This window comes from Triturus cristatus, chromosome 1_2 (genome assembly GCF_964204655.1).
Source record: "Triturus cristatus chromosome 1_2, aTriCri1.1, whole genome shotgun sequence".
Classification (NCBI taxonomy): domain Eukaryota; kingdom Metazoa; phylum Chordata; class Amphibia; order Caudata; family Salamandridae; genus Triturus; species Triturus cristatus.
The window spans coordinates 827,279,223-827,305,206 of NC_140580.1; the positions used below are offsets into that span (position 1 = coordinate 827,279,223).

The 25,984-nt window shown below is 46.3% G+C and overlaps 2 long non-coding RNA genes across 4 annotated transcripts in view; one reads left to right on the plus strand and one right to left on the minus strand.

Moving 5' to 3' along the window:
* The window catches only part of LOC146868082 (uncharacterized), a 58,329-nt gene extending 43,621 nt beyond the window's left edge, over positions 1-14,708 (plus strand). The window contains exon 4 of the long non-coding RNA XR_014962412.1: positions 14,634-14,708. This is a non-coding gene — a long non-coding RNA (uncharacterized LOC146868082). The remainder of the gene's footprint in view (positions 1-14,633) is intronic.
* LOC146868083 (uncharacterized) overlaps positions 1-23,152 on the minus strand; it is a 35,564-nt gene extending 12,412 nt beyond the window's left edge. Inside the window, exons 1-2 of one of the 3 annotated variants that reach the window (XR_014962411.1) lie at positions 22,985-23,152; positions 17,891-18,072 (exon numbers count right to left, since the gene is read on the minus strand). This is a non-coding gene — a long non-coding RNA (uncharacterized LOC146868083). Of the gene's footprint in view, positions 1-17,890; positions 18,073-21,739 lie in introns of all 3 variants that reach the window. The other 2 variants (XR_014962409.1, XR_014962410.1) reach the window with 2 other exon arrangements.
* Between the last annotated feature and the right edge of the window lie 2,832 nt (positions 23,153-25,984).

Sequence of the window (25,984 nt, forward strand, 5' to 3'; positions counted from 1 at the left end):
ACATAAATGTCAAGATAACTCCTGTGATTAATTATCTTCCTGGAGAGAGATCAGAATGTTGTATAGTTGAGGTTTTGACTTGGGTGATGTTAGTGCAGAGGGTTAATACGCCTGCTGCAAAGAACGTGTACCAAGTAGATTACAGAGTGCGTATGATGTGAAGAGATCAGCAGGTTACTGCTTTCAAAAGAGACATCCTTTTGTTACTTGCAATTTATAACTTAAAGTCCTAATAGAGAATAGTGAGCTATTAACTTTCATCCTAGAACAGCATGCACACTACAAAGAATACATTATTAGACCATTGATTAATGTTGCAAAAAGGGTTAATTTGGCTAGAAATCAATTCTTATTATTAAAGGAAACTCCCAACTATGCTGTTTCTTTTTCGACTCTGAGTTTGTGCTTCTCCACACCAAGCACTCTTGAACTATACTGCCTACCAGTTTGGATGACATGTGACTCCTATACTTTTAGTCCTTTGGCTTATGTAACATTTCCTATACACTGATTTACACACTTATGATTGATTGTCTCTGTGTAATGTGTGTGTGATGCAAAGTGCTCGGACACCCTACACTGGTATGAGTGGCACTATATAACTAATTCAATGCATCTGAGAGTGTGGGGTTATGGAGACTTGGTCACTGTTAAAGGGTGCTAGTGAGAGAATCCGTGGTGGGTGTGGTCATTGTGGGGGGCACCAACAAACATGGTCGCACAGGGCACCACCAGCACTAAAGCCGGCCCTGGGAAGTATGCACAGATAAGCGCTGAAAATACCGCTTTAGGTGACTGTTTTTTTTTGTACCGACTGGGCCACCAAAATAATCTGCTGGCAACCCTAACCATAGGACTGGAATTTTGTTGCAGGATCAGCACATTATTTATTTCCTTCACCCTCGATCCCCGATTAATGCCGCAATAGTTTAACTTAGATCTTAAAGTCTACGCCCCGTCAATAACATGCTGAGTTACTTCATGGGTCTGGGAATGCACCCTGCATTCAGACAACTCATTCCTCATTCTCGCCCTTCATTGTCACGCTCACCCTGCACTCACAGTGATCACAATGCACTCACACTGATCACCATGCACTTGCACCATTCACCCGCTCACCCTGCACTCACAGTGATCACTCTGCTCTCAAAATGCACTTGTCCTGCTCACACTATACCTCAACCTGCAGTCACACGAGTACACTACTCATCCTGCACTCATGTGACACTTCACTCACCTGTCCCCCTCACTACTCAATATGCAACTCACTCAAACAAGCCCATCAGTAATCATACATTCATTCATCCCATTCTGAACTTGCATCCGCACCCAAAATGAGAGAGGACAGCAAGGGAGTGAGAGAATTTGATTGAAGAGGTCAGGGATGAGGAGAAATGTGAATTGCCGAAGAGAAGTGTGGACACGCAAGAAGTGAGTGTGATCCAAAGGTGAGAGCTTCTGTAAGAACAAAGGGGAGATGTGAAAGAGGAATGGGGGGACTGGAGAGGTGTAAGATACAAATAGACAAAAATTTGAATGAAGAGACGAGGTGAATGAGAAGTGCTGAGGGGCACGGGAGGTGACAGGGCCAGAGAGGCCATGAGATAAATGTGAGAGACTGTTAGAGATGAGGGCAGTGAAAGGACAGAATGGCAAGAGGTGATTAAAGGTGAAGTGAGAGGTTGAATGGGGAGAGTTCAGAAGTTGTAAAAAGGGGTGAAAGAAAATGACCTGCAAAGTGAGAGAGGGATCCGGGGTTAGGAGAGGAGAGAGGGATGGAAGGGAGGGGGTGAGAGGAAAGCTGCATGGGTAAAAGGCTTAACTCTACACAAAACCGCCAGGGTTTTAAGGGACCCCTGCTTCTTCCGGTCAGGGCCAGGTGAGCTTCTAATGTGGCAGCACGTATTGCTGCAGAGTGGAAGGCCCTTCACAAAGGTTGACTTGAAATCTTTCTGATATTAATTGCTGTATTTTGGTTATAAATGGGTACTGATTGGGTGAAATCTTTCCTCAGCGTTACTGTGTGTAACAAATATCAAAATAATGAAGCAATGCTATCCCAAAATACGCGGCATCACATAACCTTATTTACATTTTCATCCCACGCAATTTAGTCAACAGGTTTAGACATTTTTGTCAAGAGGGGGTCCTTATGCCTCAAAATGTTGACAGGGGGGTCTCGGCATCCAAAAGTTTGAAGACCTCTGCCTTAGACACTGATACTGGGACAACACATCTCAGAGTTCACTGTGTGAACAGTTTAGGATGAAGTATTTAGTAGTCAGAAAGGGCGTTTACTAGGCACGTCAGGTAGCCAAGGGTCTCTCAAAGATGGATGGTGGCCCCTCATCCCCCTTGATTGGATCTAGGTGTCTTGATTGTGATTCTTTTAGCTGTTACCTGTATATTATCCAAATGCAACCAGCCTATGTGATCAGCTCTTACGGGTGCAGTCGGCTCATTGATGTGGAGTGACAAATAGAAGGCCAGTAAATATGATGTCTTAAAAAGTAATGTTACAAGTGCTGATGTATAGATTTCTTGGAGTTTCCCAACTAATGCTATTTGCTTTATAATCACCAAAGGCTTATGTAAACACATGCTCCCTATATTCCCTTTCCCAGCCAACCCCAGTTTTCTTGATATGGAAACATGAAAACCTTTCCCTAGCACCTGAATCAATCAATCAATCAATTAATCAATCAATCAGTCAGTAGATTTGTAGAGCGCTGCTTGTCACCTGTGAGGGTATCCAAGTGCTGGCAAGGTCTAGTTGATTAGCAGAATAGCCAGTTCTTCCTAACTCTGGAAGATATGGTGAGGTCCAGAAATGAAAGGCTAACTTGTTCCATGCCTTTGCTGCTATGTAGGAAAAGGAGTGGCCACCACATCTGCTTTGTCGGATGCGGGGGTGAGCGTTAGAGAAAGGGAAGTGGAGTGAAGGTGTCTGGTGGGCTGATGGAAGTTCAGGTGATGGTTCAAGTAGGTGGGTCCGCAGTTGTGTAGGGCCTTGAATGCGTGGGTCAGGAGCTTGAACTGGCATCTTTTCTGTACAGAGAGGCAGTGGAGTGATGTGGGTTCATCTGGGTAGATCCAGGACAAGTCTGACTGTGGTGTTCTGTATAATCTGTAGTCATTGGAGGAAGTGAGCTGCGATACCTGCATAGAGAGGTTTGCAGGAGTCCAGACGGCTGGAGATGAGGGGCTGTGTGATGGTGTGTCTTGAGCGATGGGGTAGTCATTTGAATACCTTACAAAGCATGCAGACGATGAAGAAGCAGGCGCGGCGACGGAATCGACCTGATTTGTCATGGTTAGTTTGTTGTCCAGAATGATGCCTAGATTCCTAGCCTGGTCAGTAGAGGTAGGAGTAGGTCTGAGTTCCGAGGGCCACCAGGAAGCATCCCATGGGGAGCTTTTGTTTTCGAAGAGCAGTACCTAAGTCTTATATGTGTTGAGCTTCAGGAAGTCATCCATCATCCAGTTGTCGAAGTCTGTCATGCAGCTATGGAAGTTGATCTTGGTGTTGGTGGTGTTTTTGGAGCGAGAGAGGATGAGTTGTCTGTCGTCGGCATAGGATATGATTTTGAGTCTATAGGTTTTGGCGATGCTGGCCAGAGGATCCTTGGGGTACCCCACAGATCATTTCCTTGGGTTCAGAGGTGAAGGCAAACTTTTTGTGTTCTTCCAGTGAGGAAAGAAGTGACCCATCTGAGAGTGGCTCCTTGGATGCCTATGTTGTGTACCCTTGTGATGAGTGTGTGGTGGGAGACTATATCGAAGGCTGCCGAAAGGTCTAAGAGGATCAGGGTTGTAGTGTCTCCTTACTCGAGTAGGGCTCGGACGTCATCGGTATCCGCGATGAGGGCTGTTTCAGTTCTGTGCTTGCTGAGGAATCTGGATTGGGAGAATTTGAGTAGGAGGTTCCATTCTAGATGTGAGGAGAGTTCTTGGTTCATGGCTTTTTTCTAATACTTTGGCCAGGAATGGGAGCAGGGAGATCAGTCTGTAGTTCTTGAGTTCACTAGGGTCTGTGGATGGTTTCTTTAGTAGTTTGTTGACTTCTGCGTTTTACCTGTGGGGTGAGCTGGTTCCCTAGCGTTTAATCGCATGTCTATGCTCGTAGCAAGTGACATTGTGTTGATTGAAGACATTGGTGGCCATGGGCTGGGGTTTGAATTTCCTGTAGATGTTGATGATTTTGCCATGGAAGAATTTTTCAAGGTTGTAGCATAATTTTTAAGAGGGGGTAATAGTGTTTGTTGCAGCTGAGGGGTTGGAGAATTCTTTGTCGATGTTGAAGAGCTCTTTGCTGTTATCAGAGCTTGATTAAAAGTGTGAGGCAATGGTTTTATTCTTTGATTCTTTCAACTGTCTGTTGTATAGGTTGAGGGCTGTCTTGAAGGCAGTCTTGTCGGTTGTGTCCTTGCTGGCGCACCATCACATTTCCAGTTATTTACAGTGTCATTTGGGGGTTCTGAGGTCTTAGGTATACCAAGTAGCCTGCTTGGTGGACCTTCTGTGGATGTTGTTGCCGATGGGAGTGACGCTGTTGGTGCAGTTGGTGATCAAAGTGTTGAAGTTTCTGACGTTCTGGTCTAGGTTGTTGGAGGAGAAGGGGTGGGTGGTATTGAGGTTGTTGATCCATGTGTCCTTTGAGACATTGGTCCAGCTGTGGTGGGGTGTGTTGGGCAGACTGGGGGCGGTGGTGATGTTGAAGTAGACAATGGAGTCGTTGGTCCAAGTGAGGTCTGTGGTGTGGCTGTAGCTAATGCATTCACTGGAGGTGAAGATGACATCTAGCATGTCACCTGTGGTGTGCCGGGAACATGAATGTGTTGGGTGAGTCCAATGTTGTTCATGCTGCTGAGGAGGTTTGTAGTGTTGATGTCACTGGGGTCATCAAGATGGAAGCTGAAGTCACCGGGTAAAATTTAGTTGTTGGAGTCTATGGTGAGGGGAGTGATGTCAGCGATTAAGTTGCAGAAAGCTGAACATGGTCCTGGAGGAAGGTAGGTGAGGGTACCCCTGATGGTTGGTTTTGTTGTCTGTTTGGAGTCGGAAGTTGACGTGTTCCATGGCAGTGGCAATGTCATCATTTGTGTGGTACATTTGATGGATTCCTTGTGTATGACAGCGATCCCTCTGCCATGCTTGTTGATGCGGTCACGGTTTATAATCTAGTATCCTTTGGGTATTACGGTGGTGATGTAGGGTGCGGAAGTGGGGTTGAGCCAGGTCTCACTGAGGAAGAGGACTTCAGGTGTAAGTGAGGAGATGAGGTTCCAGATCTCTGTGGTGTCTTTGGATAGAGAGCATGTGTTGAGAAGGGAGCATGTGAGTTGGTGGTTTTGTTCAGGAGGTGTCTGTGGTGTGTTCAGGATGGGGCTGGTTAGTGAGCTGGTGCGTGTGCTGTGGCAGGTGAAGTGCCGGTGTAAGCAGGTGAAGGGTCCTACCATGGAGCATGGGTTTGATGCGGTTGCAATGTATGCTGTGTTGTCTCGGGCCAAGGGTGTAGAGTTTGGCGGTGGTGTATCTGCGAGGGGTAGGAGGACCAGGGGTCATGCGCTGGGCATGGTCCAGGCACGGACAAGTGCTGATGGGCTTGTGGCACATCTGCTACAGGGTCGCGATGCGGCCGCCATTAAGTAGGTCCTGGGAGGTGGGAGGGTCATGGTGGATGGGTTTTCCGGACGCAGGAAGAAGAGGCAGGAAGACATGCAGAAGAGCAGGTAAGGAGCGGGGGAGATAGGAGGAGGCAAATGGGTGAACAGTAATGGGTGTCTGGGGCGAGAGGGGTCAAGAGAGAGGTGGCAACAACAGAGTGAAAAAGGTGGCAAAGTAAGCAGAAAAAGGTGGCAAAGTATGTGGGAAAGGTGGCAAAAGTACTTAGAAAGAGGTGGCAAAGTAAGCAGAAAAATGTGTCAAGTGTAAGCAGAAAAGATGAAAAAAAGAGGAAAGGCAGGGAGGCGTTCACAGTAGTGCGAAGAGGAGCAGTGGATAAGAGAGAAGAGCAGTGGTTGCTGGAACAATGGTGTGCTGGGTCCGAAAGATCCTTGACTGGTTGGAGGACTTGTCTAGGTAAGTGGGGAGCCTGGGCACCGGCTCAATGGGGTCATGCTGCGTCTGTTATTAAGTAGGTCCTGGGAGAGGTGCGATGGGTGGAGCCTCCCAAGGTAGGAAGAAGAGGTGGGAAGACAAGCAGGAGAGCAGGGAAACAGCGGGGAGGTGGGAGGGACAAAACTGGTGAATGCCGGTGGGAGTAGGGGCGAGAGGGGGTCAAGAGAGAAGTGGCAACAACAGAGTGAATAAGGTGGCAAAGGTGAACAGAAGGACGTGGCAAAAGTGTACAGAAAAAGGTGGAAAAATTAAGTGGAAAAAGGTGGCAAACATGCAGAAGGAGGTGGCAAATGTAAGCAGAAAAAGGTGGCAAAGTAAGCAGAAAATGGTGGCAAAAGTAAATGGAAAAAAGATGGCAAAAAGTATGCAGAAAGAGGTGGCAAAGTAAGCAGAAAAAGGTGGCAACCGTGAGCAGAAAGTTGGCAAAAAGAGAAAAGTGGGGAGGCAGGAAGTGGACACAGATGTATGAAGAGGAGCGGAGGAGGAGAGAGGAGAGCTGAGGTTGCTGGTGTAACGGAGTGCTGGGTCCGAGAGGGGCTTGACTGTTCGGAGGAACAATCCAGGTAAATGGGGAGTCAAGGCACCTGCCCTGACTAAAATGCTATTGCAGGAAGGTGTCTCCACACATATAAAATAGCAAACCCCTCCCTTTTAACACTCTAAATAAAAGCTGCTAGAGCCTCCCCAAAAAATATTTCACGAAATTAATTTACTCTGTAAAAACAACTAAATTATGAAACAATGACTCATAGGACCCCTTCGCCTAGGGACTCATAAAGCTACTATTAAACCTAGTAGAAAGAGACGCTAAGCTTCCATAGATCTACTGGGAAATCAGTCATCATCTCTAGGTTGTCAGAGAAGAAGACATGGATTATCCACATGGTAAAACATGAAAAAGCATAAGCCATGTTACTTTTTTTGCACTATGTACATACCTTGCTCTAATTGTCATATTACCCTTAAAACAGACAATTCCAATTTCTGTAGAAGCCACAGAACCATAGGTCATAACGCCCTGTGGCTGTTTACCGCATCCACCACAAACATACTGGCTGACCAAAAAAATGATGCTCCTGTCCCTAATTTGATCTGCAGGGCTACCACAATGGCTGAGAAAAACTCCAGTAATGTGACATTTCCCAAGAAGCCAGACTCAAACCATTGCATTCGCCATTCCTGCATTGATCACTGCCCATTCAAGAGACCGCCAACACAGTGCCTGCTGAGCCAGCGAGCAGACCTAGCTCCTTGTGTGTTTTTGGAGGTGGCTGCCAAATATTTGAGCTCACAGTAATGGGCATACATGACAATTGTGCTCATTAGACAATTTATATAATACAACCCTGGTGTTTATTAAACAGAGCCATGCTTCATTAGGAATCAAAGGCTTCACATCTATTTCTTCAGCAAGTCTATTATCCTAAGATGTTTTTCTCCAGTGAAAGTGTACATTTACCAGTGTGGTAACTGATCGTTCACATCACATGAAAAGTTACTTTTAACAACCTTGTATACTGCGGTGTGTAGGCACCCTGTCTCACAACACAAATAAATAGAGCCAGATTAGGTAGCAATTGAAATTTGCTCCTCAATTTGAGAAATGTAATGGAATGTCAAAATAAAAGCAAAGCTTCAGCTAATGGCTGGCTCCATAAAATACCGCTACTTTTTAGAAAATATGAAAGAAACAATAGTTTAATTATGTATTGTAATTTAATAACAAATAAAGAAATAAGTTGCCCACTATCGCTCAGGGCTGCCATTAGCCCTGAGCGGCAGCAGGGAAACAGGCAACCATGCACTGGTGATTCTCCACAGCAGAAAGCCCCGCCTCTTAATGGGTGAGATTTAATGTGACGGGGAAGTGCAGTGCACAGCTGCTGAGCGGCTTGTTCACTGCCAGGGCTCTGAGTAGCAGTGGAAAAATACTCTTGCTGCAGCAAAGGCCCGCTTATGCTTACTCTTTTATCTTTATCTTCCCAATCCTCCCAGAACTCAAAGATTCCACATTTTTGGAAGCATTACGTAAAGTTTTAGCAATAGCAATCTTTGCAACTTTTCACATACTTAATTAAAAATGCAATACCAATAATAATTCCAATAAAAATACCAAGTAATCTTCATTGTTTTTACCATTATTATTACCAGAACTGTTTTAAAATTACTGAAACAGTGTAATGAAACAATACTCTATGGAACTTAAAGTTTAACAGGTAAACTTCCAGATCCTCAGTATTTGATTATTAGCCACCATAATTATAGCTATCGTTGCACATGTTTGTGTACTTTTTTTATCCAGCCAGCTTCTTCTGTTTCTGCACGTGTGGCCCTACTTTGTGGTTGGCTACTATTAGATGCGGAACTGTACTTGTGTGTTTGATATTGCCAAGGCGCTGCTGGTTTGGCGTGTGTACGTGTTCCCAACACGAGAAGCATTATCTTGGTTCCCACACAGCGGGCAAACACCCCCTGCCCCCATGCTCTGCTCTCACCTCATTCTCCAGCCTCCCCCCAATCTCAGTTCTCTCTTCCCACGGACATGGGGTTCTGTGCAGGCACGAGCCGGGAGAGTGTTCCACAGATGGGCGCCCTCTGACCCCAGAGCATCCCTCTCATTGTTCTTTCTTTCCCTCCTCTCTGTTCACACGGCCCCCAGATCTGCACGGCCTGCTGAAGGTTTCACACTAACCGTTTCTGCTTTGGGTTTCAGAATATATTGGGTACGACTCCATCTGTGCATTTCAGAAGACAGTCAAGCTTTGTTTAAATATTGGCTCCTTTATTAATCTGTAAATCCGGAGGGACGTGTCTGTGCATCTGCCAGAGCGCGTGCATTTTAAACAATCCCGCCAGCTCCCACATGTCCTGGGAATGGGCCAGTTATCCTGTGATTGGCTGAGGAAGGGGGGAGTTCTCAGGATCGCTATAATGAATGGATGAAAGGGCCTGAAATGATAGGATTGGGAGGGAGCAAAATCAGGTTTACTTGCAGGTCCGCACACGGTCCAGTGGCATGCCACGAGGGCCGTGTCCCTAGTGCAAGCAAACACATTAGCACTATGATTGCTGTTTGGGTAGTAAAATACAGTAATATCAAAAGGAACTAGCTCTGGAGTGAGTACTCCTATAGTTTGTTTGCCTTGAAATGAAAACCCATTGAAGCTCCATGGTGGCCACAGCAGGTACCAAGCAGGGCTGTAGACCTTGACTAAAGTGTGACTGCAGGTCGGGCCCCCACATGGAACTCATGGGGCATTTCTCAATAACTTTCTGAGAATGCGCCGTTAGAGGAAAATCTCCTCTCCCACATAGCACACCTTAGCGTGTGTGTCACATATATGGTCTTTTAAAAACATTTTTTTAGACCATTCACTTTGCACTACACATAGGTCCTGAAGAAAGCCATATCATTAAAGGGAGCATGGCTGAAACATGTTGACCAACTAGGAAATTGGAGTTATCTTAGATCTCCAACAATATCTGCCTCTCATTTTTATCTACTGCCAAGGGCCCACACATTAAAATAGTTATTTTTGTCCTGTGGGACACTTAGGACAGTCTTTTTAATATCCACTCACCCACAATCACTGCACTCTCACGATACAATACCCGCTCCGCTGTATCCAGGCGTCGTAGCACACCCGAGGTGCACTCGGCACATTGGGTGGGGCCCAATGATGAAGCATGTCACCAAGTAGGTTGGTGAGTGAGGGCTTTTTTTCAAGACACAATGTGTTTTCATTTCAAGGCAAACAAACGCTAGGAGCACCTACTCCAGAGCTAGTTCCTTTTGATATAAACACACCAGGGGAAGTGAACTGGCTCCAGTACCTTTCCTCCCTCTCCCATTGATACTTACCAAAATACAGTAATAATCAGGACTCAATGAGCCTCGGTGCCAATGTACCTGCTGCACCACTGATAGTTATCCCACTGAATTGATCATGCCTGACTGTCCCTTCTACCCCTCCTCACCCTCCCCTCGATTTCTCACCCCTTCCGTCTTCCTTCCCTGCTCCATTTTACAAATTCTGTGTACAGACAATAGTGAGCAGTAAAATACTTTGCATTTAAGTAATCCGTCTGCCAGACCCTAATCAGAATTATGTCTTCAGATTATAGTAATTCAAAGCCAGTAGAACATTTTTCAGCCAATAAGAATAATATTTTCTGTAATGTACATCAAAACTAAAAAGCGTTTCTATACCTGTTCCAAGTACACCTGTCATCTGGGAAGCACCCATACTATTCTGTTAAAATCATATGCATTTGTTTTTTTATTTAGAAATGTTATTGAAAGCATTTGACTGCCACATACAGGGAGTGGTGTGTTTTCTTTTTTTCTTCTTTTCTTTTTGTATCATGTGCCTGCAAATAAAGCTCTTCAAATATTTAACCATGTCTCTAGAATGTCAAGGCCATAACTATGAGCTTTGTTAATGTTTGTTTTGTTCTTATATAATGCTTTCTATAGTGCTCTGATAACTCACTACAAAAACAAACATGAGTAAGATTTAATAAAAATATGCTCACAGATGCTACGAATACCAACACAAACATAACCACATTCTGAATGGGTAGCTCCCACAGTGGCTCCTGTGGAAAGGTGGGAGTGGGAGTGGTTGGCACATGCTCCACCACCTGAACAGGTAGGGGATTGCACAAGGCACACAGTAGTTGTAAGAAATCAAGAAGCCCACAGTATAAGATTTTAGATTTTAAGAGAAACCATAAACACTGTTTTAAAGGTAGCCATGTGCAGTGGTTTGGGTGTCAACTGTAACCCAAAAGTTAAAGATAATACTGGACGTTCACTGCAAGAAATCAGAAAGATATATACAGTAAATACATCAGATGATTATAACTACTGGAGACTGGAATGTGCACAAGTACACACTCAAACATCACAAAGTCAAAAATCAAATGTCTCACGGACTGCAAACACTGCATCTTGACCCACCCCAGACTGGGGGATTCACAGCCGGGGTTAAGAGACTCAGCAAGCCAGGTTCCTACACTTAAGTAGACGCGTCCACCTCCATTCAGGTCCAAAATTCTGGTTTCCACGTCAACAAACCCCAGTTTTATAATCTCAAAGTACTAGAAGTTTCCGAGAGGACGTCCTCTGCGCCAAGGAAACTTACTGGAGTTGGTCATTCTCCATGAAAGCATTCCAAAGGCAAAAGAGTTCTCAAGTATCCTTCTGCGCTCTCACATGTTCCAGTCCCTTATCTTAACGAAGCTTATGAAAGTCTCCAACAGTACAGAAAACAATCTCCAAAGTACAGAAGACAACCATGAACGTGAATAGCCTAAACAACTTGAGTGATCTGGGGGCCTGCCTGTGTGCGCAAAGCTCAAGCTAGACAGAGTCAGAATTCAAGATGACATGGGGGCATGTGAAAGCCTTTAATAAGAACATCATAATAGTTCCCAATGTACAACACAATACACATTTGTGCACCACTGCCTATAGCACTACACACTTCATCTCCCTATGTACAGCAAAATGCACATTTGAGCACCACTGCATATAACACTGCACTCCGAGTCTGAGAAGTTAATTTCACACCTTTCTCTCTCTCATGCTTTCAAATGTACGTCCCACATGTTCTGGTCGTGGCAAGGCTGTAAAAAGCAAACACTCCCCCTCCCCAGCTACAATGAGACACAAAAGAAATCTTCAAGGAAAAAGGCACATGCACGAAAAAAAATGATGTCGTACATTCAAGCTACGGTGAAGTAAAACACCATAAGTCAATTAAAATAATGGTAGTCAAAGATCAACACGTGGTTCAAATATATGGGAGTGCCTCTGGCACTACAGTATTTTTAAAGCTCATAGTTTATTAGCGACTGAACTAAGAAGTTATAGGGCACCAGCAGGTCCCTTTAACTTTCCAGAAATGAACGTTCTTTATGGTTTGCTACCGCCATCTTTAAATACCAAAAGCAGCATTTGGCAGTCCACAGTGAGAGCGAGCTCTTGAAGTTTAGAAAATAACACTTCACGTCAGTCATAACGGCAAAAAATATTTTTGAAATCTGGTTTCTTTTGTGAATGTAGGATCAATAAGTCTAAAACTCTAATTGTGTCTAGTAGGATCAAAGAACACATAGAAAACATAGAGATAGACAAAATATTACAGTGAATCAAAAACAGTTGTTGCCTTAAAGCAGTCCAGAAGTATCACAATATGTTATTAGGGCTTCATCCCCCTTTTAACAAAAATAACTGAAGAAAACCAGGCAACACGTTGCAGTTTTACATGCCCTCAGATCATTTTACCAAGATGGCTGCATCAAGTTTATGGGTGGGCCCATGAAGCTGTAGGACACAAAAATTTATTTAGGAAGAAAAAGACTCATTAACAGTGCTGACTCTATTAACTAGTTTCAGCGGAATATCATGTCATTTGTTAATTATCTTGCTCCAGTTTATGAAAGTCCTCTCCTAGATATATTTAAATGACATGGTCTGATCACATGCCAGTGAGACATTAAGTAGTCAGCTAAGGTCATATATTGCAGATCGTCAAGCTGCAGATGCCCTAATGAAAAGGATCTTGATTTTCCCTAAGTTGAGCTTAGATTCTGTATACTGATCACATTTCTCCAGTGTGTCTTTTATTGTGGTTAATCATTTGACAAGGTAGGGTTATAAATAACCATGCCATTAGCTTTGCCTTAAGGGTCTGATGTAATATTTGAGCAATTTCACTATCCCTTACCGGTCAATCGGCTAAAGGAAGTTCCATGTGCAAGGCATGCAAAGTAGGTGAGAAGTGACATCCATGCTTTGCTCCATGTCATACTGAAGATTGGGTAGAATTAGATCCATAGATGCTGCCATTGTAACTCAGTGATTAATCAAGACAGTCTACAAGATAGAATGTACACATACATGTATTATTCTTGTTAGAAAGTAGGATGAGGAGATATATAGGGCTGACTAGGATGGACTTCTTCTATAAAAGCATAAGAATGTGGGCCCATTCTCATAAGCGGAGTAAAGTCTCATCATCTTCACCTAGTCCATCACCAAAAGAAATATAGGAGCAAATATTTTATGGAAGGCTGGATGTACCTGAAAGACTGGCAGATTTAATATTGGGAAGACTGGGCATGATGGCATCAACTTCATCCACTGTAGCATTCTGTTCCTGCGTATTTGTTCCGCAGACTCATAAAAACTTTCTTATTTTAGTCTCCTGTTTTTGTCCCTCTTTGCTGTAGTATTCTCCTTGTTGTGTTATAACTGCTCCTTGTCTTGGCGCCGGGATGCTCCTTCGCTGGAGTCGCTGTGCGCTTGATAAATTGTTTTAACATAACATAACATAACATTTACCTAAGTCAAACCGATCAATATGTATTGTTATCAAGAAACTGACATATCTCAGAGGAGTACATTTTTCTGGAGGAGTACTGCTTGGACAATTAGACTGAAATGACCTGAAGTGAGATAAGTGGTTCCGGAATATGTTACACAAACATTGTAAATGTGAGGACTATATCAGGTTTTCCCACCAGCTCAAATTGTTTACCACACTGTGGTATGACAGCTTTAAATGAGTTAGCAGAGGCAGTGACTTTTATCTATGCCATCATTTGAGTCAAACCCTCAACCATGTCTGATTTTGGGTAGGTAACAGTTATTTAGCAGTTCTGCAAACATTAGTTTGAGTCTCTAAATGTCTGCGTAAAGAGGACAACCTAACTCATTTGATTCTGGATTTCTCCTCTATGTATATGCCTAAGTCAGCCTGTGAAACTAGGCATTTAATGTCTCTCATATGCCGCTGAAGTCACTGCATACACAGGTAAGTCCTTCACACCCAGGCAACTCAACATTTTGGGCCATACAGGGAAACATGAAACAGTGCTGGGCAACACCAGCATTTAATCAGAAATAAACAGGGTTTCCCTATATATTAATATTTTGCTTTCTAATCCCCTTTCTGCAGCTTGCACTTTGGGTTCCGTTAATTTTGACTCTCTAGGGGTGTCTTTGAGGAAATGTCTCTAATGCTGGGCTTAATCAAGCAGCTGCACCGAATGCTTACCATACTTATTGACAACACACACTTTCAGACCCCAAGCAATATTAATGACCAGGAGTTATTTGAAAGAGGCTTGAGCCTTAATCATTCAGTAAATAGAGGGGCAAAAGAGTTAGTTATGGTTAGAGTGTGTTGTAACAATTGCACCACCTTGATCACCAAGGAATTACTTTAAGTAGACATGCGATTTACTAAACACAGGCAACAATGGGATGGCAGTGGATGTATTTATAGGCTAGGCAGCGCCCAGAACAGAACCCCCAACACACAAAGACTTATATGACAATGCAAGATCCCTATTGTGCAACTATTACCAAGAGGGTCAGATGTTTTACATTTTCATAACAGCATTCAAATATCAAGAAAAGATAAGTACACAGAAAATCCAAAATGTTAATGAAGTTACATGGTAAGAAACTGCTCTAACACTGTATTTCCCTCTTATTCTAGCCACACTTGGGTTAACTGTCTGAGTGCCTTCTGATTGAGGATGATCCCAGGAGCCTGATCGGGACCAACACCAAGGTTTGTAACCCCCAGTCAAGGACATGCAGGGTGTCCTCCATCAGATCAGTGGCTATAGCCCCATGCCAAACCAATGTATCGCTCTTGCCGACCTCAAATCTGGGGAAAGGACACAGAATGAAAATGCCCATTGCATCTATTAGTGTTATGAATCATTGGCTCTCAAGCAACCCTTTACCCATTCAGTTTTCCATCTCAGTGATCCTACTCCTTCTAACTTCTAAATATGACCTTCTGTAACAAATGACTAGTATCCATCCCTAATATGACGCATGGGGGTGGTGGGTAATATTAACTCTGAAGTGATGGCAGCACATCTGTCTCTAGGTCAAGGGGAAAAGGCTCAAGTCAAGAGCTTGCCTCTTTTTGTCTCTCTGCTGTCTTGCCCCAGCCAGACACTCGCTACACCACCTCTCTGAGGAGACTTTTGTCTTCCCTTCCCTCAGACGCTGGCAGCGGCCCACTGCCGGGACTGTGGTAGGTACTCGAGAAGCTTCCACAGCTACTTGGAAAAGCCCTGGAACAAGTCAAGTGGTTCAATGGGTGGTGAATCCTGGACACCCCCCTGCCTCCCGTCCACCTAATCCTACTGCCCTCTTCAAACAAGGAATGCAGTTCAAAGGGCAGAGTGCATTCTAACCCATACAGTAAAATGACTAACTAGGAGTTCTTCAAAATAGATGGGTGTCCTACCACTTGCAGTAACAGAAGCAGAAATAAGTTGTTTCAAGTCGAATGGTGACCTACCATCTGCAGCAATAGTATCACTGGTGAATTACTTAAGCAGAATTGTCTCCTAACCTATGCAGCAATGGAGGTAGAAAGGAGGTAGCTGGAGGGTATCCTCACATGTAGCAGTAGAACAATAAAGGGAATGTAAGAAGGGTGTCCCAGCAAGAGAACCACAAAGAGGTTATCTGCAGTAGAAATGTGACCTAACACAACCTGTAATAAAACATCCCTGTGGTAATTCAAAATAAAAGTGTGCCCTGTCAAAAGCAGCAATAGGTTGACCCTTTACGCATGCAGCAATAAGAACCAGAAATGACTTATTTAAAGCCAGGGACTGACCTATTATATGCAGCACTAGTGTCACCTGGGACGTATTTAAGGACGAGAGTGTCCTAACCTATGCAGCAATAGAAGCAGAAAGGGGTGAGTTTGAAGAAGTCTAGTTTGATACAACTACTAGTCCCCCTGAGATTTTATTTGGGATTAAGGCTCATCCAAGAGCAAGTTGGTCTAATGACCATTCTTTACTGGTGATGGATCTGGGAAACACCTACTCTTTCATCCTATTTGGAGGGCCTTAAGGATGTGCTGGGGTTTTCAGGGACAAGTAATATAACCTGGTTCAAATAAGTGAGTGACACCCTCTGCAAGATTGGATTTTGAGATCTATGGAATGTATGCGAGGATGTCCCAGTTACAAGAAAATGCTTGATTAAGGCAAGTGACTGGAAGTTTAAACTGGGCCAGATTTTGTCAGCTTCCAAAAAAGGTACTATGACTAACCAATTTCTGCAAGTTAAGTTCTGGTATAGCTTACAAGAATTTCTAGATGCTATAGAGCCCCCATTAGCTTAAAGACTATACTTGCAACTTAGGAATGGATCCCTACAAATAGCTACATATACCAGTAAATGGTCTCAAACCATTAATCCCTCTGATTGCCACTGTCCGTCCTGTGGAACTGAGAAGGAAACTATAGAGCATGTGTTCTTTTTCTGCCCAACCTATTCCCTATCTAGGAAGAAGTGGCTTATACCAATTTGCCGGGTCATGGGCACAAGATCATATTCTTATGCATTCCGAATATTGAAAAAAGATGTGGGTTATCAAACTGTATTTGCGGTAACTCTGTTTTTATTGGCAACATGGAGAATAAGGCAGCGGTGTATGCAAGATAGAACAATATTAGTCGATAATATATATGGCCAGGTATTGCCGAGTCCCCTACCATCATGTTGACCCCAACCTCCCTTTCAGAAACCTGGGGTATTTCAGTCTCCCTCTTTCCCCCGAGGCAACTGAGAGTAAATCAACATCCAACACAAAATCTTGAATTAGGGGTCGTAATAACCCCGGCCGTATTTTGTAAAATTAAAATTCATATCTTTAAAACATTTATAATCTGCAGAAAACTCCACACATATTCAGTACTTGGTAAATTTTCATATACAACGTATTTACACATCTTTATGGCTAACCTTAACACGGCTGTATTACATAGCCATACCTAACCTAAAACTGGAATATGTCCAATTTAATTTTTCTGCGTATCCCGGATGAGCCTGCGTGGAAGGTCATGACTGGTCCCAATTACTTGTTAGGTCCCCCTTCTTACTGGAGTGACCTTGTGCAGGAGGCCCATTTGCCCATGAGATTCCCTCCCTCGGACACCCCCTACGCTCTTGAATACTACCTCCCAGGGACTGCTGTTATGGCAAACTTGGCACCCATGCGCCTTTGCAGGGATTGGCCCAAGGGCATACCTGAAGTGGAACTTCCTACCCCGCAGCCTTCAGCCTAACGGCTGTAAACACCCCCTGGAGTGTGATGAGAGACCAGTGTCCCCCCACCCCAGGCATCCCCCTTAATAAAGGGATGCCTACTAAGAGATGAAAAAACTTGATCGCCCAATCATGACCTTACCGCCACAGGCCAGTATAGTTGAACGACTATCTGGCCCCACCCTTCCACCTGCTGACACAAGGTCATGTCTTGCCGTTAACATCTAGGCTAGCACGTTTTCCATGAAATTATCATTGCCCAGCGTAGAGAGGTGGACCCCGTCCTGGAGAAAGAAACACTCCCCCCGTATGCACCCATGCCCAATCGTTTGCAGTCTGGGCGACCAAAGCCTATCAATTCTGTTATTAATTCTCTTCACAGAGTAATTCAAAGCCCAGATCGACTCCGCCCCCCCCACCATTGGAACCTAGGGATCATGTGAGACCAAACCAACATTGCCTGAGGGCATTGCTTCGCCCACCAAGTCATTTCTGTGATCAGTGCTTCCACTACACCTTTCCTACCCAGGTGCACCAGGTCATTACCTCCCAAATGCATTATTACTACGGTGGGCGCCACCTGAGCCCTAGCTAGCAAAGCACAAAAATATCACAAAATTGGGACAATCGCAGCCCCCCTTGTCCATGCAGCGTCACTTTGAAACCTACCTGGCGGGCCCTGTCCGGGAACTTCCCTGTGACAAAATATTGTTTCAACCTGCTGACATGCGAATGTCCTATGATCCAAACTTCTTTCTGGCCATGCCCCCTGGCGGAGACCTGGAATTGGTGATGCTCTGATGACCGGCGGACAACAGCTAGCTCCTCTCCTGCGAGACAGGACGTGGAAACTGCAACAGATTGAAACAAAACCAAAAATTAACCCTCAATACTTAAAGCAAGTGTAAACGCACATAATGTTTGTAACAGTCAGAAGACCAACGCCCTATTCTCTGAACTTCATGTCCCTGCAGTCCCCGAGCCTTGGCTTCAGTGGCTGCCCCAATCCTGAAAGAATGGGTACAAAATGTAGTTGTCTCTAGACCTGCTGCCTACAAGGCCAATGTCAATACTCTGCCAAATTGAAATTTTGTGAGGGGTGTCCCATCCTGGTGTATGAGTAATGACCCTCCCGCGCTTCGTGACCTGTCAGCCAGGTAAACCTCTAGGTTGCCCACTGGACAGCATGTGCTCCCATTGGCCCTGTGCAGAATAACATGTTCCCCCTTTCCTTTCTGATCCATCTTGGACCTGGGAATGTATAAGGATACAGATCCCCCAGCAGGTGAACATGGGCAAATTGCATCCCCCCCTGCCAATCATGCTTGTTGCGCGCCACCAATTCTCCTACCCTGAAAGCATCATAGAAGGCGAGAGAAAAAGCAGACCTGAACAGCTGGACCTCTCCAGTGGAACTACATACTTTCCCTTCTGCCTCCATGAGGGCTGACAGTACCTCTATGCTAATCAGGTGCCTGAATGTCTGGATGGGAACCTTACAGGTGTTGCCACCCCCTCAGTGCCCTCTGTACTATAAAAGAGCCTGTGGGATCCCTATACCCCTGTATCTTTGCAAAAAAGGCTATCGCCGCCATGTGGTGTCTTGCGCACGCCACAGAACGCCCCCCATCTCTTAACTCCTTCACGAATGATATGACGGGCGTTGGTTCATGCCATGCCCCTTCCGAGCCCTCCTCTAGAAAATTGCAAGAGATGGTAAAGGCCCGCTCATAGGCCCGCCTAGTCCTGGGTGCTAGGCTAGCTGCCACGAGGTCCGATAGTTTGGGGCACCAAGTTGCCACAGATGCTCTGGAAAAGGCGTGGGACAGTCTGCTGCTTCTGGGTGATAGGTCCTAAAAACCTGCATCTGCCAAGCGCGACCATCCGGAAGCGCGCCCTTAGGACCCGGCTCCCCCCCGCCCCGTGCGACACACCCCCTTGGGGGCGTCAGCTTGGCCGGCAGCCTGATTGGTTGCCGGTCAGCGGTTGTCCTTCCGGGTTGAAGCAACGTTGGGCGAGCGCACATTTCCGGTCAAGATGAGTGGAGGTGGGGCGTAGGGGCTATTTAGGCCCGCTTCTCGCCTTCATTCATCCTCTCTTCCTGCGAGGACGACGACGACTCCGGAATCTTTTACTTGCAGTGGCGTAGGCGTTCGTTGGCGAGACGTTGGGCTTGGCGTGGATCTTTGTCGGTCGTCGGGACTGCTGCTCGTCGGTTGCCGTGCTGCTGGGTGCATGCTGGTTGGGGCTCGGAGCTACGACGGTGTCGGTGTTCGGCGGTGGGGTCGAGGGTGCTGTTGCCAGGTAAGGTGCTTTGGGGGGTGAGGACTCGGGCTCGGCCGCCGGGTTTCTGCGGGTGGCAGCGTATATTTTGCTTGCTGCTCCCACGGGGCTCTGTGCGTGTTGTGGGTCCTGCTCCCCTGAGCATCTGGGTGCAGATCGAGGCACGGGGGTGTGGTCCAGCGTTTAGGGAGAGGTTTGGTATAATTTTACAGTGTGGCGCGTCTTCGTGTATCGTTCAACTGCGGTAATTTGGGAGCGGGAGGAGTTCGCGGGTGATCCGTTTTGCTCGTGGTGTGGTCTGGGCGGGAGAATCGTCGACCGGCTACCGCTTCTTGCCGCGCAACTGGTTATTACGGTATCACTAGCTAGGCGAGGAGGGGTACAGGTGGTGTTTTCACGCGTTTGCTGTCCGATCGGGAGGGAGCGGCTTGTTAAGCGCGTAGGAAGGGCCTTGGCGGTGCGGATCCGCTTGCTGCAATATGCCTCCCAAAAGGAATCAGAAGAGGAAAGGTGGGGATTCAGAGATAGCGCAACTGTTGAAATTGGTGCTAGCGAAGATGAGTAGGGAAGAGGACAGCGAGGCAGAGCTACCGGAAGATGAGGGGGGTGAGGCTCCCGAGTCAGATAGCGAAGGGGTTGCAGAGCCAGTAGCGCCGGAGCGCCCACGAAGGGCGATAGTACCACCGAAAGCGGCCTTTCCGCCATTAGTAAAGAAAGCAAAGGGGGGCAAGAGGAGGAAGGTGGTGAAGGGGAGTGATGGGGCTGTTCCGGGGACGCTAGATTTGCAGCCAGACGTGCCGCAGCTGCTGATAGAACCTGCGCCAGCAATGCTCCCTGCTCCTATAGCCCCCCTGCCTGCACCTGCGCCCCCCGCTCCTGTAGTACCATCACTGGCACCTATACTTCCACCTGCGCCACCTCCGGTCATTCCTGAGCCCATAGGGGCCCCACCAGCGCCACAAGAGGGGTCAGGGCTGGCTAGGGATGATATTGGTTTGATTTTGGCGGAAATTAGGGGAGCTTTCAAGGCCTTGGCGCCACCCGCGAGTACCCCGGTGCCCCCTGTGCTGGAGGTTCCGGTGGCGGTTTCACCACCAGCAGTGATACCAGTTAGAAAAGCTGAGGTAGTGGGGGAGCAGGTACCTAGTACGTCAGGGGGAGGGGGTCTGACTGCTCACCCTAGTATTCTGGCAACCGTGGCAACGTTGTTGACACAGCGCCGGGTGCCCGGGGGGCCGAGTCCTAAGTGCGCGCTTCTTGAAACAAGACAATGCATCAGCAGCATGATTTAGTACTCCCGGGACATGCTTGGCCCTAAATATCACATTTAAGCTCATGCATTGCAGCACTATCTCTTTCAACAAGCGAAGCATCATCTTGCAATTAGCAGATTGCTGGTTAATGCATTCAACCACTGCCATGTTATCCGACCAGAAAACCACTGATTGATCACGAAAGTGGAGCGGCCAAATAGTTAGGGCCACCAAAATGGGGAACAGTTCCAGAAATGAAACGTTACTTGTTACACCGGTGTCAACCCACCAAGTGGGCCAACGTTGCGCTGCCCATTGTGGACCCAGAAGGGCACCGAAACCCTCGCTCCCGGCAGCGTCTGTCTTGAGGCCAAGGTCTGGGCTGGACCTAGCAGGGCTGGACCATACCACCGTGCCGTTGAAATCACGCAGGAATGCCATCCAAATCTGCATATCCTGCCTAACCTAGCTGGACAACCGAGTGTGGTGATGCTTTTCTTTCAAACCAGACATTGCTTGTGCAATAGAACGTGAAAATGGGCGGGCCATAGGGATGATTCTCAATGCAAAGTTACGCATTCCCACTGCCTTCTGTAGTTGATGCAAAGTGACCTTTTCTTTGCTCAGGCAATCTTCCAAAGCTAGCGTGAAACCTCTTACTTTACCCCGTGGTAGGCGTGAAACACCCTTCACTAAATCCAGTTCTATGGCCAAAAACTAAATTTGTGTGGCCGCCCTACTGTCTTACCTGGCGCCAGGGGGACCCCAAATTCACGCGTGAGTGCGCACAATGCTTCTAAAGCCCAGCAGCACTCCTGTGACCCAGGCACCCCTAATAACAGGAAATCATCCAAATAGTGCAACACCCATTGGTGCCCAGTCACCTGCCTGAAAACCCACTCGGGGAAGGAGCTGAATTTCTCAAAATGTGAGCCAGAGACCAAGCACCCGATTGGCATGCACTTGTCCATGTAGAACTTACCCTCTAGTTGGAATCCAAACAGATGAAAGTCTTATGGATGGACCGGTAATAAACGGAAATCAGATTCACTGTCTGATTTTACCAATAACATGCCTGGGCCAAGTAACTGCACATTGCAATCGCCTGATCCAATGACGCGTATCTCACAGTGCACAGGGCCCCATGTATAGCATCATTCAATGATTGACCCTTGGGAGCGGACAAGTTACGTATCAAGCGGAACTTCCCCAGGTCCTTTTTGGACACCACCCCCAGCAGTGAGCGGACAAAATCATTAACCGGGATTATATCAAAAGGACAAGCCAGCCTGCCCAAACTCAATTCCTTCCATACTTTAGCTATTGCCAAAGACTTGTTATCCCTCACTGATTGCTGATTGCGGCAATAAGAGACCCCAGAATAGCCAGGGGCAGGAATCCTGAAGCCGTCCCTCAAACCTTCCAACAAATTCTGGGCTTTGTTTGGGCAGCAGTATTTATTTAACCAGGGTATCAAAGCCATTGTTTTTATGGGTGAGTGTGCCTTACTAAGTAAGAAACACTCATTCTTGGTTTTACCTCCCTTGTCCTTTGTTTTCTTAAAACACTTGGAATCTGGGTGGGAGGATAGGCCACAGAAAGAACAGGCATGCTTGAATTTGCATGACCCATTGGGCCTAGTGCAGGTCTGTTTGTTATAATCTCAACAAGCCCCTTTCTTGCCACCCCCTCTCCCGCTATGGGGTGTGCCTGACCGAAAGGACTGCCCTCTTGGCATGTCCTGGCTCGAGGTTTTCATGTGCCTTAACCACAAAATGACATCCATTTCATCCCAGGTTAAGCCCGGGTCAGAGGCCTTCGCCCTTCTAAATTCCTTGTCATATTCTTTCCAACACACTCCCCGTACTCATCCTGTGCACATGTGATCCCATTCTGATAGCACACCAATTCAGCGCCCAGCCCTGGGAACCTTTCTTTCATTATCGCATGATAGTTGGAAAATGCCTTTATCCAGTTAACCAAGGTTTCATCAATCTATTTCCTGGTGGGCCAATTGCCCCAAGTGGGGCAGGTGAGTATTCACTCAAACCCGCTTGGCTCCCAGCTGTGGTGTAGTGCTCGTCACAGTGGTGAGGGAAGAAGAGCCAAAAAGCTGCTGCCGGTTGCTGGCCCCTTCGTCATTAGAGATGCTGCCAAATCCTGTCGAAATGCCCATTATCCTGCAGAGGAAAAACGAAAAGCAAACAAAGGGTTAAGTAAGGCAAACCTCCGTCGCGTGGACGGAGGCGTGTAGAATGTCCCTAAAAGCAGAGCGGCGAGGAAGAGACCGTGCCGCCACTCCGCGCTCCTTTTAAAGGAGCAGTGACCCAGAATTCCGGAACGAACAGGTCCCGGCAGGATCCGGGACCCGTTCTTCCTACGTTGCCTCGTACTTACTTGTTCTACTTCCGGGGCATTCCGCTAGGGACCACGAGGGGCAGGAGTGTCCACGTCATCGGCCGCTAACCCCGCCCCCCCCCCCCCCCCCACAGGAAAAAACGTCCTGGGGACCGGCACAACCACCACATTTGAGGCGTGCCTGAGTTCCTGGTGGCGCCTCTGGATAGGTTTTATTTTTAAGAATTTTAAAAACAGAATGTGCTAGTCACTGTATCTATTATTTTAGACCTGTGCCCACAGATATAAGCTCAATAAGTAATATCTCGTATTAATGTATGTGGCTTAATACACTATCCTTTCGCCTAAATTTATCTTTTTATCTATTATATATGAGTGTTTTATTGTAATTTTTATTGTGTAACTTTATGGCTTATGTATGTGCCTAATAAAGTTATCGATGATGATGATAAATGGAATGGAAGATGGGTATCCTAAAACACCCAGCAATAGAACCACAAAGAGTTATTGCAGTAGAAATGTGACCTAAAGCAACTTGCAATAAAAATGACTATTTAATGCCAGGGACTGGCCTATTATATGCAGCAGTAGTATCACCCGGGAAGTATTTAAGGACGAGAGTGTCCTAACCTATGCAGCAATAGAAGCAGAAGGAGGTGTGTTCGAAGAAGAAGTCTAGTTTGACACAAGCAGCAGTGGAACTATAATGGGGTTATTTAGGCTGGAGGGTAGTGTAGCACATGCATTTTTGGTGCCACTCAGGAATTATTTATATGTGTTTCCTAATTTACGCAGCAATAGAAGCTAAAAGGAGACATTTAAAGTCCGAATGAATCCTGAAGCATGTAGCAATAGACCCACCAAGGCAATAACATATCACTATCCTGATAAATAAGTGATAAACAACCATAAGGATTCTACCACCTAAAAAGAGATGCCATTAAAAAATCTGCTCGAAGAAAGCCTCTGTCTCGACGTGTGGAGCAGCTCGATCCAGATTGGATAGTCAAGGATACTGACCGTTTGAAATGGGCAAATCCTTTCCTTCAAGAGAATCCCCTCGCCCTTACAAGCGCCCCCACCTCGTTCCTCCCTAGTTCCACCCACTCAGACACATAACAAGATGCCCAACTTCTGCAAAGGTCTTTGTTTTTCCAGATTGGATTTTAAATGGATTTGGAAAGACAAATCCTGTGTAATTATGTGTGGCGTGTCCATAAACGTTTCACTGACAGGAAGCCTGAAAGGGTAATCGCAACATAAAGCGTTGCACTAATTGGATCGGCCAGAAGGATGTTCTAGCAGGATCCCGCCTTTTTCTTGGTTTTTAAATCTGAGGGCATCCCAGGCGTGCCTTGTTAAAGCTGCACCGAGCAGCTGCCCCTGGAAATCAGAGCAGTGGGATGTATTTGTGCCTCTCAGGGCAAGGGGTTGATGCACCCGTTGGATGAAGAGCTGTAAATCATTAGTGAGCTTTCAGCACGTGCCACTCGCCCCCCCCTCCCCCTCCCTCGGCCCCCCTGAGAGCGTTAATATCAGGACCTCGTTTGTGTCTGCATTCGCTGCTGGCGGTTACGTTTCAAAATTAAACAGGGCGTTGATGCCATATGGAGAACAATGAAATAAAGAAAGGGATGGATTGATATATAGACGTGTGGATTCTTCACACTGTCACTCCATTCATTAACATCAATTCGCAATTCACTCTACGCCTTTTCTTTTTTTCCCTTCAATTCGCCCCTTTTCCTTCTTCTTCGTCCTCTTCTCCCCTCCCTCCCTTCTCTCTCTAACACCTATCTCCTCCTTACGTCTGTATCTTAGACCATGCCTTCCCTCGCCTTCCGTTTTGCCGTTCCTCCGTGTCAGTTTCCTCTTTTTTTTTTATAAGTTTATGCCATTCTCCCTCCCCCTTACATTTCTCCCCGCTCCATGTATCGGCTTTCTTTCAGCGTTCTCTTCCTCCATTATTTTTACCGACCTCTTTTCCTCACATTCTTACCTGCTAGCCCCTGCTGTTTCAACCTCGATCATTTAAGGGTACTTTAAAGCTGCTATTGGCGGTGAAAAAGCGCAAAGTATACAAGTGATTCCACAAAAGTAAAACTAACTCTTATATCGAATATGAGCGCCACACACCAGTAAACTACTGGTGCGAGCCCTGCTCCAATTGTAGGATAACAGCGTAAGCATCTCGATGAACTTAGCCTGGCACGAACTGGAGTTGCACGCGCCAGTGACCAGACCCCCCCCCGTCCAACGACATGAGCTTGAGCTGCACGCGCCAGGGACCTACATTCCCTGTATACCAGCTTGACCTGCACGCGCCAGGTCCTGTTTCCCGGGGCATGAGTTCCCAGAGGCAGCAGCTTGGGCTGCACGCGCCGGGCATGAACGCTGCTTCCATTGGTCCAGACGGGCATCCCTGCACGCGCCCGCCCTCAGAGTCTAGTCTAAAGGCGCGAGTGGAGATTTCACCACAGCTGCAGCCGGGAGGCACGCGCCAGGGAGTATACATTTCTCTACAGCAAATTTACATTTCTCTACAGCAACAGCCGAAACTGCAACTCTGTGCTCCTCCGCTAATGCACATGCGAGACAGATTTTTTCGAAGAGTTAAGGTGGAAGATAGACTGAATCTGTGGAGTGTAGAGGAACTGGTTAGAGTAAAGGGAGATGACGGGGATAGAAGTGTTTCTTGACCCTTGAGGGAATTCCATTGAGAAGGCAGAGCTTTCATATTGACTAGTCTGGAACGTTTCTTAAATAGTGAAGTTGCAATGCTATCTTTATGTGATTAAATGGGTCCGTTATCTAACTTTATATCTTCCCTTCTTTGGTAGCAAGTGCAACGCACCTCGACTCCCTATGT